Below are 13168 nucleotides of genomic sequence, written 5' to 3' on the forward strand. Positions count from 1 at the left end.
TACTAGGTTATTCACAAAATTACACACTATCCCTTCAGAGTTAGAACAAATAAGGCGTTTCTCTAGCTTTTCTGCCTATTACATGTTAGCCTGCATCCACTCCTGATGACATAAGCACTCTCTTACTTGGGTTTTCAGGCATTATTTCAATAGAAAGTGTACATAACACAATCATGGAATGGGACAGCCATGATCATCCGAGCAACTTGAGGCCCAGGTAGCTGAGATGCTGTGTCCAAGGTCACATTGCTTGAATTCAATGCCTGGCTCCTGGTTGAGTGTTCTTCATTTAATTAGGAACAGTATTTTTGAGTGTTTACCCAGTTGCAGGCACTTGTTAAAAGTATTCTGTGGGAATCACGTCATACAATCCTCACAGCAATCCTACTGGAAGGTTTGTAAGTTAACGCCATTTCACAAATAAGGAAACTGAGGCACTGTGGATGGAAGTATTTCCAACTGGAAGGGAAAACTCCATCTTATCTGCAAGGATGGCTTTTGACTCATGGGCAAGATAAGGGCAATGGGATTCATGGTGTATTTTTTTTTTTTTTATGCTTAGAAACGCCCCTGGTCAGGTTCTTTATCGATCATGTGCAAGAACCTAACCAATTTGAAGAACCTAGCTGGATTATGACCAAGAGGATTCAGGAGTGCAGAGCGCTAACAGTGACTCTGAACTATCCCAAAGCCGAGATCCCTCACACAGATCTTGGCATTCAAGCCAGCGATTCAGTACCGCCCTGGGCCCTCAAAGAAAAGTCTGAGAGGCATTTCCAACAGTGCCAATGCCAATGCCTCTCAGATTCCACTGTCTGCCCACATTTGCTTTCTCTTGATGCACCTTATCTGTTGCCTTTAAACAAAAGCCTCAGGTGAGTAATTTCTGGTAGCCAGTGAGTACTTTCAGGTTGTCAGAGGATGACAGACATGATGTTCGCTCCTGGAGACCACGAGGCTTCTCTTATACGTGTGCCCAGAGTGGGGTGCAGCACCCTGACACTAGATTTCGTGGTTCCTCCTGTCAATTGGGAATGCTGTGGTCTTGCATAAGAAAACCGAGGGAGGAAGTAATGGCGTGCGCTCTGGAAAGGCCTGTGCCAGAGTAAGGGAGCCATTATCTAACTCATACACCAACAAGGATACTGTTTTCCAATTCTCACTGTTTTAATTATCTTTCCCTAGATAACTCATCACCCCCAATGTGGTGGCTTAAAACAACAACCACATATCACAGCTCTGCACGCTCGCAACCGAACTGGGCTCCGCGAGGCAGTCCTTCTAGTCTCAGCTGGGCTCACTCAAGCATCCGCAGCCAGTATTGGGTTGGCTAGGACTGGTGTCTTCAGCTGGGATGGCTCGTGTCTATCCCACGGGGTCTATCATGTTCCAGCAGGCTACTCTGGCTTATTCTCATGGGAGCTGGGCACTGTCCCAAAACAAAGACAGAACAGATGTGCAGGGACTCTTAGGGAGATGACTCAGAACAGGTGCAGCATTACTGCACCTGCATTCCATCGGTCAAAGCAAGCCACAAGGCCATCCCACGCTCAATGGGAGGAAATATCAACCCCCACGATGGCACAAAGACTGAAATGTCACTGTGAAAGGAACATGGATGGAACCAATTTTGTAATCAATCTATGACATTCACAAAGGCATGGAATGTACTAGCGGGAGTACCGGTACAGATGTAATCATCTGTTTCTCTTTGGGAAGTGATTAAATAGCCAAATGACACTGAAAATCAGATCTGCTATGAAGTACTTTCATCTCAGGTAGTACATTTGAGTCAGATCTCTGGCTGACCCAGACTCACTCATTCTGGCAAGGGTTAGTCGGGCCGATTGAATGAACAGCAAATTTGCATATCACAAGTTCAGGAAATAACCAAATAGAAAATAAAGTTCAATATTTGGAATCTTAATATTTTAATCATGGCATAATATACAGTGTTTTTTTTTGTTTGTTTTACAGGAGTAAATGAATTCTGCATGATGAGATTGGGAAGATTTTCTGAGGGCCGTCATTATTCACACAAAACCGAGCAAACGTCAGCTCTCTTCCTCACAACTAACTGTCAAATTACGAGCCTGACTTGTGACAAGCCTGTCACGGAAATCAGCTACACAATTTAAGTGGTTTGATGATGATTTTTTAAAACACAGTACATAGATGTATGGACTGCATAATGAACACTAAGGAATAGCAAATTTCTAATTTGAAAGAAAATCCCTAAAGTATAAAAGTCAAGCTGTTTCCCAGTCCCTAGTATATTATCTTATAGAATACTATGATGAGAGATTCCAGTTCAAAATTCTAGACAGACAATACATATTTATCTTTTTCCACTTGAGATTATTTAAAGTGAATATAAAGAAGAAAAAGGAACAAGAACCAATAGGAAGAGAGAAAACAGGAAAGAGGATGCCCGGCAGCTGGAGAGAGGCCGACAGTGTGGAGAGAATAAAGACCTAATGGAGGGGCAGGGCCTGGAGAAACAGGGCAGGGATGCTGTGGCTTTTTATGACTCACATGGAAAATAACATTATCATACCTCACTGGATGAGAGCAGCCAATGTTTGAGCCTGGAGGCCAATGTCCGGGGCTTCTGGCTGCACCGAGATCACAGCAAGGCCTTTATTTCTTAGTATCCCTGTGACTCAGTGGTTCCCAACCTGGGGCAGTTTTGTCCCCAGAAAGCACATTAAGCGATTACTGGAGTCATTTTTGACTATCACAACAAGGATGAGTCTGGCCCCAAAAGGCCCTAATGTGAAGGCTGAGAACCCCTGTGGTGACAGAGACTGGGAAGCATAGATACAGTCAAAGGGATTAATGGATGGGAAGGTTGATCAAACTGGGAAAACGACACAAAGGGGGGACTTGGCAATGCCAGGTACAGAATGGGGTGACACAGGGCCTGAAAAGGAAATGTCAACATCTGTATGTAAAAAAAAAAAAAAAAAAAAAATCACCCCACCGACTCTCTCATGCACCAGTGCCCGAAGCCAATATTTTCAAGGGCAAGAAATTACGTGATTCTTCCCTTAAAAACGGGGTAAACCATGAGAATATCTAGGGCAGAAAATAGGGGTTACTCGTGCCTCAGATAAAGATCTCCACATTCTAGCACTTGGTCCCTACCCACTCAGCCTAGAGTTAAGCCAGTCAACACACTATTCATTTCCCAGAACCTTCTCTGAGCTATTTTTGCTTCTCTTTGAAGGGTCATTTGGGGCAGTTTTCTTCCAACTTTAAGGAGCAGAGTAGTTTCCTTCAGATCTTATTAAAACGTAGACTCTGATTCAGAAGGACTGAGGTGGAGCCTAATCTAATCATCTGACTTCCTAAAGTGGCAGAGGACCTCTTCTTTTAATAAATAACAAGGGTTTGAAGAGGTTGGGAAACTACCAGCGGGCCAAATCTAGCCTGCAGCCTGTTTTTGTAAATAAAGTTTTATTGGAACACAGCCACATCCATTTTTTTATGTATTATCTATGACTGTTTTTGTGCTATGGGACAGAGTTGAGTAGTTGCCCCAGAGACCACACAGCCTGCGAGTGCAATCATTCTAAATATTCGAATTCTGGGGCGCCTGGATGGCTCAGTCGGTTGAGGATCTGACTTCGGCTCAGGTCATGATTTCACGGTCTGTGGGTTCGAGCCCCGCGTCAGGCTCTGTGCTGATAGCTCAGAGCCTGAAGCCTGCTTCAGATTTTGTGTCTCCCTCTCTCTGCCTGCCCCTCCCCCACTCACGCTGTGTCTCTCTCACTCTCTCTCAAGACTAAACATTAAAAAAATTATTTAAAACACCTCAAAATAATATACGAAACTGTGACATAATGTTATACAGCAAATACTACTTTTGCAGAGTAGAAAAAGGAAAACAAATTAGATTAATTTAAAATATTTTCCTCTTCTGGCATATTTTAATTTGTGTTTTGGGTAAGGGAAGCTTCATAGAAATAAAAACAAACCCAAATGAGATTACATTAAATGGCTTATAGCTTTGACAAAGAATCAAACCAAACTGTTTTCTGTCCTCGCAAAATTTTATTGAATGTGTAGAACTTCTCGTCATTCCAATATTAAAACACAATAAATTACCAGATTCTGCTAAGCAAAAGTCTATTATGAAAAAAAAAATACATCCATTATCTTGCTTAATTGGAAAATGCTATTAGTAATAGAAAGTGCTTTCTAAATATAATGATGAAGGAGACGGTAATTAATTTTTGTGTATCAACGTATCTACTCATGAATGTAGTCTAATGTCAGTAAAAAGAGAAATGAAATAATTAGAGACCTTAATATTTAAGAACATAAAGCAGTCAATTTGTTAGAGATAAGCCAAAATAAGAAAAGGAGGAAACTTTCACTGTAACAGTGTTTATTTGTTTTTTTTCTTTTTTTTTTTTAAATTTTTTTCAACGTTTTTTATTTATTTTTGGGACAGAGAGAGACAGAGCGTGAACGGGGGAGGGGCAGAGAGAGAGGGAGACACAGAATCAGAAACAGGCTCCAGGCTCTGAGCCATCAGCCCAGAGCCCGACGCGGGGCTCGAACTCACGGACCGCGAGATTGTGACCTGGCTGAAGTCGGACGCTTAACCGACTGCGCCACCCAGGCGCCCCAACAGTGTTTATTTTTAAAGCGCTTATTTAGTTAACCAGCAGCTTCTGTTTCATAATACATTGAAATGGCAGTTTCTGTCCGTAACGCATTAAAATTATATTGACAAACACTAACGTTTATCCCAGAGAACAGTTAACAAACGCAAGCAAAATGCGTCACTTTGTCAAGCTCAAGAAATACCTCGTGATGTCGTAAAGCCCAGCTGTAAGGGCAGAAGCTACGGTTTGAATGAAGAATTAAGTGAGGAACAAATTACCACATGCTAATTTACCGGCCCTGGGTAGCCTTCAGCAACTTGATTAATTTTGGTCATAATCTGCTGAAAATTAATAAAGGGCATATTGTGTAGTACGTGTTGGAAAATGGTATGTTAGGACTACATTCAGTTCCTTGGGAAAAGGTTACACAACTTGAACTACACATTATCAGAATGCTGAAAAGATCATTCTTTGTTCCCTCTTCCTGTCTACATTACAGAAATGACGATAGGCTTTCAGCAGACGGAACTTGGAGAGGGAAAAAGCAGCACAGGGCTTGACTTCCAAAGCACGACACACAGATACTTCTGTCTTCCTTCTACTGGTTGGCTCCGCCCACCTGTGGTCACTGGCATGCCCATCCATTATTTCCATCCTCTCCTGGGAGGAGTTGGGGTAAGCTCCACCACTATTCTGGCCAAGGCATTCCTCCTCTTCCTTAAATCAACTGATCTACCTTAGAGGCTCACTCTTACCTTTAAAGCAACTGAACTCAGATGTATGCAGATGGCACTTACCTAAGCCCGATCCAACAGTGTCGGGCTCCACTCGCCCTTGCTACTAGAAAGACCTTGGCCTGTCTTCCATTTAGTCCCAGAAACTCCGGCCCCAAACCTGACTCTCCCAAAGCACAGTCAGGCAGAATCTCTCCCTGAACATACGCTACGTAAGGAACCCCTGTGTAGGGGCAATTGAGACACCAACGGAAAGGAGAAGCAGTGAGCAAGCCACATGTTCTGTCTGGGTAAGAAGTGCTCAGAGGGGACCCCAGTAAGGGGCAGCCTCCCCCTCCTGACGCTGGCTCCCCAGTGTGACAGCCTGTCTGCCCCATGCTTTGTAAGGAGCCTTGCACCTGAGTCTTCTACCAAAGGCCTCATCTTGGTCAAAGCTAAAGGCTATCTTTATGCCTGTTGATTTCCCACCAGCGCACGGTGGGCTCCCTCTGTCCACCGGGCATCCTCCCTTCTTGATACACTTGGTTGTTGATGCTGAAGCCTGTTGGCTGGAACATGCTCATCTGATAGAGTTAGACTGGGAAACAACTGTATTTGCTTCCGTCTCCTCTGAATAACCTCACTCAGAATGGGAGTATCCCATTCTACAACGGTATATCCTACCTCCCTCAGGCTGCCCCAAACCCGCTATCATGAACTGGGGCCCTAGAAGTAAAATACTGACTGCGACTCACCATTAGAAATAATATTGCATAACAGCCTGCTTCACACATGCACACTGATGCCGTGTTTTATCAACTCGTGACGTCATTGATCACGAGCCCCGCCATGGTTGTAGACGACACGTCAAAATTGGGAAAACGTGTACTTAATATAAAGGAAATATTAAAAGGTTCACGGAACAATACTCGATATGTTACATATAAGGCACTCTCACCCATTCTGTCCAATTTCAGTATTTAAAAATTGTGCTGCGACCCGCTAAATTGATTTATTTACCTACTGCCTGGCTCAAAGCCAGACTCTGAAAATGCAGAAGGTCCCCTGTGTGCGAGCAGTTAGGCACAGGCTTCCCATCTCAAGAAGGAGGCCCAACTCAAAGCACTGCACACCAGGCCCTGAGTGACCCGACCTTTGCACTTCCTGAACCTGGCCCACCTCCCTGCTCGTCCACGAGGCTCCAGCCATGCCGCTCTTCCTGAAGTCCCGTGAACACACCAGGCGGTATGCCCACCTCATGGTGTCCTCTCTTGAAATGCCCTTCCTGCGTTACTGCTGTCGTTTCCTCTGTCTTCATGGATCAGCTCTGAGGTTGACTCCCTTCCCTCTGACACCCTTTAAGCTGCTTCCATCACATCACCTCACGTCCAGGTTGGGGGGGGTGCTAATTTTGCACGTCTCGTGAGTCAAGGGCACTGAGACCTCTGTCCAAGGATGTTGAGAAATCAAACAGCCTAAAACCTGGAGACAGCGTAGCCCTGGGTCACAGATTTGTTTCCTGACCAAGACAGAGAGGGCGGACCTCCCCGCAACCGACCTGCGCTGTACTCTGAGGCATGAAAGGATTGGAAAGTCTCTCCCCAAAGACGATCTGTTCAGCTTCCAGGGTGAGAAAGGGAATCTCTCTCAGAAGGGAGGATGGGTAGGTTTGCATATAAATTGGTTATAAGTTGGGAGTTTCCTAGGCTCTGTGTTTCTCTAAGCTGAGACTCACACCTACTGTGGGGCCTAGCATGTATCCAGAAGCTTCCACACGACCCTGTGGAACTTAGGGGGCAAGGGACCCAAGGAGAATTTGCCGAGCCCGGAATAGTAGCCAACTAAATCCATTTAGGCTTCCTGTTTCCTTACAGATTTAATTGATGCAACTGGGAAAGTCAGCCTAGCAGCTCACGGGTTTACAGCATTAACCACAGTTTGGCTTACTGGTTCTCCGCTTATTACCAATGAGACTGAAACCGTCCTGAGGACAGAGATCAGGTCATGCTAAAAATCAGTAGTATGAACGTATACTTCTGTCCACTAGGTTTATAATTTACAATTGCTATAATTTACTTCTTTATCCAGTTAAGTCCCCGCTATAGAAATTCTTAGCCATCTTTTTTTTTTTTTTTAATTTTTTTAAATGTTTGTTTATTTTTGAGAGAGAGAGAGAGAGAGCATGCGAGCAGAGGAGGGGCAGAGAGAGAGGGAGACACAGAATCTGAAGCAGGCTCCAGGCTCTGAGCTGTCAGCACAGAGCCTGACACGGGGCTCGAACCCACGAACTGTGATTTCATGACCTGAGCTGAAGTAGGGCGCTTAACCGACTGAGCCACCCAGGTACCCTCTAGCCATTTTATTAGTGGCCAAAAAGGTCTCATTTTACAAAACTGTGTTCTCTGGAACATATGTTGGTTGACACAAGACTTTGCTTGAGATAATAAATACCTACAGTTAGAGATGTTTACAGTTAAAGCATTAAAAAATACATATATACTCAATTTACTAGAGTTCTCGGTGAATAAACATGGCTTGGCCATGGTTACGGAATATTTAAGATAATTTAAAAAATTTATCCTGCTGCCAAAGAAAGTACAGAAAGACAAGTAAATCTTGTTTGATAATTGAGTGTATTGCTTTTCCTCAGGGTCACTGCCATGAATATTAAACATGATTCCGTTGTACACAAAGAGGTTCTCCGTTGGAACTTAGTCTAGAAATTAAATTTTTTAATCAACTAACAAGGACTTTTTTTCACGATTTTATTCTTTCCAGGTACCATAAAGTTGGGAATATTTCTATTCATCTTATCTCCTGGCTAATCAAGTTTCCACCGCACCTCTTTCAAAAGCATTCTAAATGAAATAAACCGCAGAACCAAATGCTAAATCATACCACTGAGAAAACACACGACCGATTATCACCTTCTCCTATAGAACATCGGTGGCATTAATTCACAACCGCTGCGTACATCAGTCCACCTATCCACGGTCCCTGGTTTCATTTTGAAAAGCAAAATCTCCCTTTCTCGATGGATCTATTTGCGTTTATGCCTTTCCAAATTTGAAGACGTTTTCCTTACGGCAAGAGCAGAGATTTCGTTCTGTGTTTTACTACAAAAGCATCTGCCGGGGAGGTTCTATATTCAGGGAGGGCTTTATAACAGCCTGGCAGTGGATGGGGGGCATGGGGCGGGGGGGACGCAGGGCTGGGGACCTTGATCTCCAGGCAAGCCTCCATTGGCCCCGCCTTGGGGCATGTCCTCGAATGTGTCTCCAAGTCCTCCTTTTGCTGCTTTCCCCCAATTCGTAAAATAAGAATAGTACCTGGCAGTGTGAACTTACTAACCAATCCTTTTAAATGGCTAAGTTAAAAGTGCTTCCGAGTTGAAAGCCATTCTATAGGATGTAAACTACTATCTTCCCAATACTCCATATGTGCCACTCTATTAAGCTAAAGAAACAAATAAACAAACAAACAACAGAGCAAGTGTTTTCACAGCAAATTATATTAAGTGCTTTATAAATTCCAGAGGCAAACGCTGATAAAGGTTCTATAAACAGTGTTTACAACGACAGCCATGAGCAGAGCTACAAAATAACATTATGTGGCAGGCATTCAGAAAGAGGGTTTTACTGAAATAATCCTTAGTTCCTAAACCATGCAGGAAAAGAAATCGACCACATCCAAACTTCTAGAACTACAGATCATCTTCCATTGACATTTGATTGGAAAAGAATGACCAAGAGAGTTGCCAAAAGAATTTCTTTGTTTAGTGGCAGAAATAGGCACCGGAGGGCCAAGGAAAACACCGAAAAAAAGAGAACAAGGAAGTCCTGAAGTCTGGAGAATCTCAATCTCCTTCCATTTCGCCTCAGTCCTAAGAAGTTTGTTTGAAGATGGGCTACCGGTGCCAAGCCTGTCCTCCGTCGGCTAAATGTGGGGCCGGCTCACCCCAAGCATTACTTAGCTAGGAAAGGCAGGCAGGCAGGCAAGAATGGTTCCTGTAATGCTACTTGGGGGCATCTCAAAGCTACAAAGAGAAATTTACCCCCCAACAGGAGCGTCCAGTACCGAAAGGCAATGGTTCCCAAATGTGGCTGCACATGAGATTACGAGGGAGAGCTTGAAAACGTCCTGGTGTCCGGGTCCTACCCCATACTCTCTCCGTCGGGATCCCTAAGGGTTTGGCCACGCATCGGTATTTGTTTCAAGCTCACAGAACTATCACAATGCGCGGCCAGGTACGAGAATGCGTGCACCAAGGCATTCGAAATGGTATCACTTGAGTGAAAGACAGGGCAGGACATCTCTTTCCCATTGTCGCCTTATTAAGCTAGGCCAAGGGTCAGAAAAACGTCTGCCAAAGGCCAGATTATGAACATTTTCAGGTTGGCAGGCCACACGGTAAAAAAGCAGCCATAGGCAATATGTAAATTAGGGGGCACAGGGCCTCTTTGGGCACCTAAGCCCTATTTTGCTGGCCCCCCGACCTAGTCTGTGCCAAACTAAACCCGTCTCACTGTACCAATGCTATTTACATTATAAAACACACACGGATGAAAATTAATAAACGGAAAAAATAGCTGTATCTTTAACTACATGTTTTATTATTAACAGTACAGAATGTGCTCCTGTGGAACCATCCCTGCTAATAGTTTTTATGGAGAGCAATTCATTTTAAAAGGTTTAATTAATTTTGAAAAACTTAGATTCATACTCCATGATACAGCAATCTGAAGGTCTGGCACGAAATTCATTGCAAAACTTGGATCAGCAGCTCTCAGACTGGAGGAAAACCTTGACAGAGATATATTGACCCAAATGCTGTACGGCTGAATTTTCCAACCGATGACTCTCAGTTTCCAACCCATGCCCACGAACCAGGTGATTGTTTCTGTTGACCCTCAGACAGGAAATGCCTACCTTCCCTGGCCACAGTTAGCTGTCCTGGAACCTAACTGGTATGTGTTCATTTTCGTATTTTTAATACATGATGTCAGAACCCAGTGAAACCTCAAATCTAGAAGCTTTGTTTAAAGTGGATTAGAACGTTCTGTTGCCAAGAATCGGAAGCAAGCAGCTAGGAGAGTATGGATAGATAATACTCATCATTTTCATTCACAATATATATTCATTTCAGAAGATACACTATTGGAAACACTGATCGACATCCATTTGCAAAATCATCCAGAATTTCAAGTATGTTTCTCTTGAAAATGAGTTAATTGCTTGTTTGCTGTATAAGTGGTTTTTTTTCTCTGAAAATAACAGACAAAATACGCTTAGGTCTCTCAAAAAAAAAAGAAATCTACTAGATAGTATACCCTCCTGGCATATAGGGAAAAGAAACTTTGGAAAACAAAAGTGACAGTTTTTTAAGAAGTATTTTGCCATGGGATAAAAAGCAAGCCTCTACAGAAATGAAAAGATTTTCCTGTCCGTGTCCCTACTCATTACTAAGAAGAGTAAAGCACCAACTATTTACAAGTATGTTTTTGGTTTGTTGCATTTTTATGTAAGCTCTACACCCAATGCAGGGCTTGAACTCAAGACCATGTGATCAAGACTTGCAGGCTGTATCACGTGAGCCAACCAGTGGCCCCTTAAAGGTATGTTTAATAAAACTAGACGCTGTCCCGACATCCCACAGGATGTCAGTGGTGACATGTTCCACCGAGAGCCCACTGCCACCAGCCAAAAGGAAGGGAGAGTCAGCACAGTTAACAACTCTTTCATATTAGGAGGGTGTCGGGGTGGCTCAGTCGCTTAAGCGTCCAACTCCGGCTCAGATCAAGATCTCACAGTGCGTTGAGTTCGAGCCCCGCGTCAGGCTCCGTGCTCACGGCTCAGAGCCTGGAGCCTGCTTCAGATTCTGTGTCTCCCTCTCTCTCTGCCCCTTCCCCAGCTCACACTGTCTCTCTCTCTCTCTCTCTCAAAAAGAAATAAACATTAAAAACAACAACAACAACAACAAAACAAAACTCCTTCACGTGTGAAACCTGAACACGTACCACTGACCAACGTGCAACCGTATCTCACACGTTACAGAAGTTTCTAAGGAAGAAAAGCACAAATAAGGCCCCGCACGCGATCCACATGTTGCCCCCTTAGCTACAGTGCTTCTGAAGCCTCTAGAACTGCAAGACGCCCACTACCAAACGGCAGAGCAGTGACATGAAATCCGTCTCTCATTTTACGTGTGTGCTCTAAGTAGGCACAGGTCCGACAAAGACGCTGCATTGTAATCTCAAGGAACTTAGATATTTTAGGGACAAGGGAGTCAAGAGATCCCAAAACTTACAATTTTCAAGTTGTCAATTCACCTAAATATTCCTGATATTTTCCCCAAGTTCTCATCAAAACAAAACAGAATAAAGGATTTCCACTTTACGCAGCTGAAGGTGAGCAGGATATGTGATTCCCCCAAGATATGGTTCTTTGGCAGAGGATTATTTTAAGCTGGTTATTTTTAAGAAACTGCACACAAGGGAGAAGCTCTAAGAACCCTGGAGAAGTTACTCTTTTGTTGAAGAGACATTTACATTTATAAGGAAAATCTCCATTTGTAAGGGTGTCTCCAAGCATGCACCAGGAAAAGGGGGAAGACCAAATCTCTAGAAACTCTAACCAAAATGAAAAACCAATGACTCAAATCTGCATCACAACCTTACCCACGTTTACTGCGCTTTGCCTGTTTACTATCCAGACCTGACTCTGTACCCCCAAAATCTTGTCTTTACCTGAAGATGGTATTTAGGGTAACGGCTTTGGTCATTTCAGGGAGTTAACTCAAGTTCTCAGGGTCTCTAGCATACATGCGAGAGTTATACATGTTATTAAGCTTCCATTTCCGTCCCGTTGATCTTTCTTTTATTACAACGTGGTCTCAGCCCACAACTAAGAAGGGTGGAGGGGAAGTTGTTTCCTTCCCCACAGTCATCAAAGACCTTAAAATTCAAATGACTGCTGGCTTGAGATTTCAAAAAGCCAATAAAGGAGAGAACTAAACCTTCTTCAGTGAAGAATATGAATTTGAACAATTTTAGTAACATTTAAAAAATGCAAAACTGTACATACCATTGTCAATGATGATCCCCATAACTATAAAAGGTTTTTTTCCCTTCCAAACCAGACAGTGTGATCAGTACATTCTGGCAGTTAGGTGCCTGTCTTTAAAGCAAGCTTTGTAATGTAAAAGAAGGGCCTAGAACCCTGGAGGATTTTTATGGCACCCTTTGTAATGCTAAAAGCAAGCACAGGGAGCAGTGGATTTACCTGGATACCCTTGTGAAGGAATACGTTTCCTAAGTGGAGCTAAAATAATAAGAAAAGGGAAATGCGGAAACTATCCACACAACTGTTTATGTCTGATACAAAAAAACAAGTAGTCCTCCCGTACCCAGGATTTGGCTTGCCTCAGTTTCCGTTAACTGTGATCAAGGGCGGTCCAAAAGTAGATCATCACAAGAAGGGTGCGGACAGGACAAGAAGATATACGGAGAGAGAAATCACATTCATGAAACTTTTGGTACAGTGCACTGCTCCAATCGTTCGATTTTATTATTAGTTATTGTTGTGTTCTTACTACTGTGCATAATTTATGTATTACACTTTCTTGTAGGTGTGCGTGTACAGGAAAAAAACATTACACAGGGTTCAGTGGTTGCAATCCGTATGCGATCCGTGGTTGAAGGCACCCACTGGGGGTCTTGGAATGGATCTCGGGTGGCTCAGGAGGAAATACTATAACTAAGAATTCATCAGAGTTTAATAAAAGCTATTGTAATAGGGGAGCAAATTCTGCCACCTAGATAATGCCTCTTTGGCATACCG

General features: G+C 43.4%; 1 protein-coding gene across 8 annotated transcripts in view; it reads right to left on the bottom strand.

The window, feature by feature from the left end:
- The window catches only part of FRMPD4 (FERM and PDZ domain containing 4), an 843299-nt gene that overhangs the window by 353719 nt on the left and 476412 nt on the right, over positions 1-13168 (bottom strand). The gene's annotated exons all lie outside the window — the stretch shown is intronic.

Source organism: Panthera pardus, unplaced genomic scaffold, assembly GCF_024362965.1.
Source record: "Panthera pardus isolate Hobbes unplaced genomic scaffold, ASM2436296v1 HiC_scaffold_27, whole genome shotgun sequence".
Classification (NCBI taxonomy): Eukaryota; Metazoa; Chordata; class Mammalia; order Carnivora; family Felidae; genus Panthera; species Panthera pardus.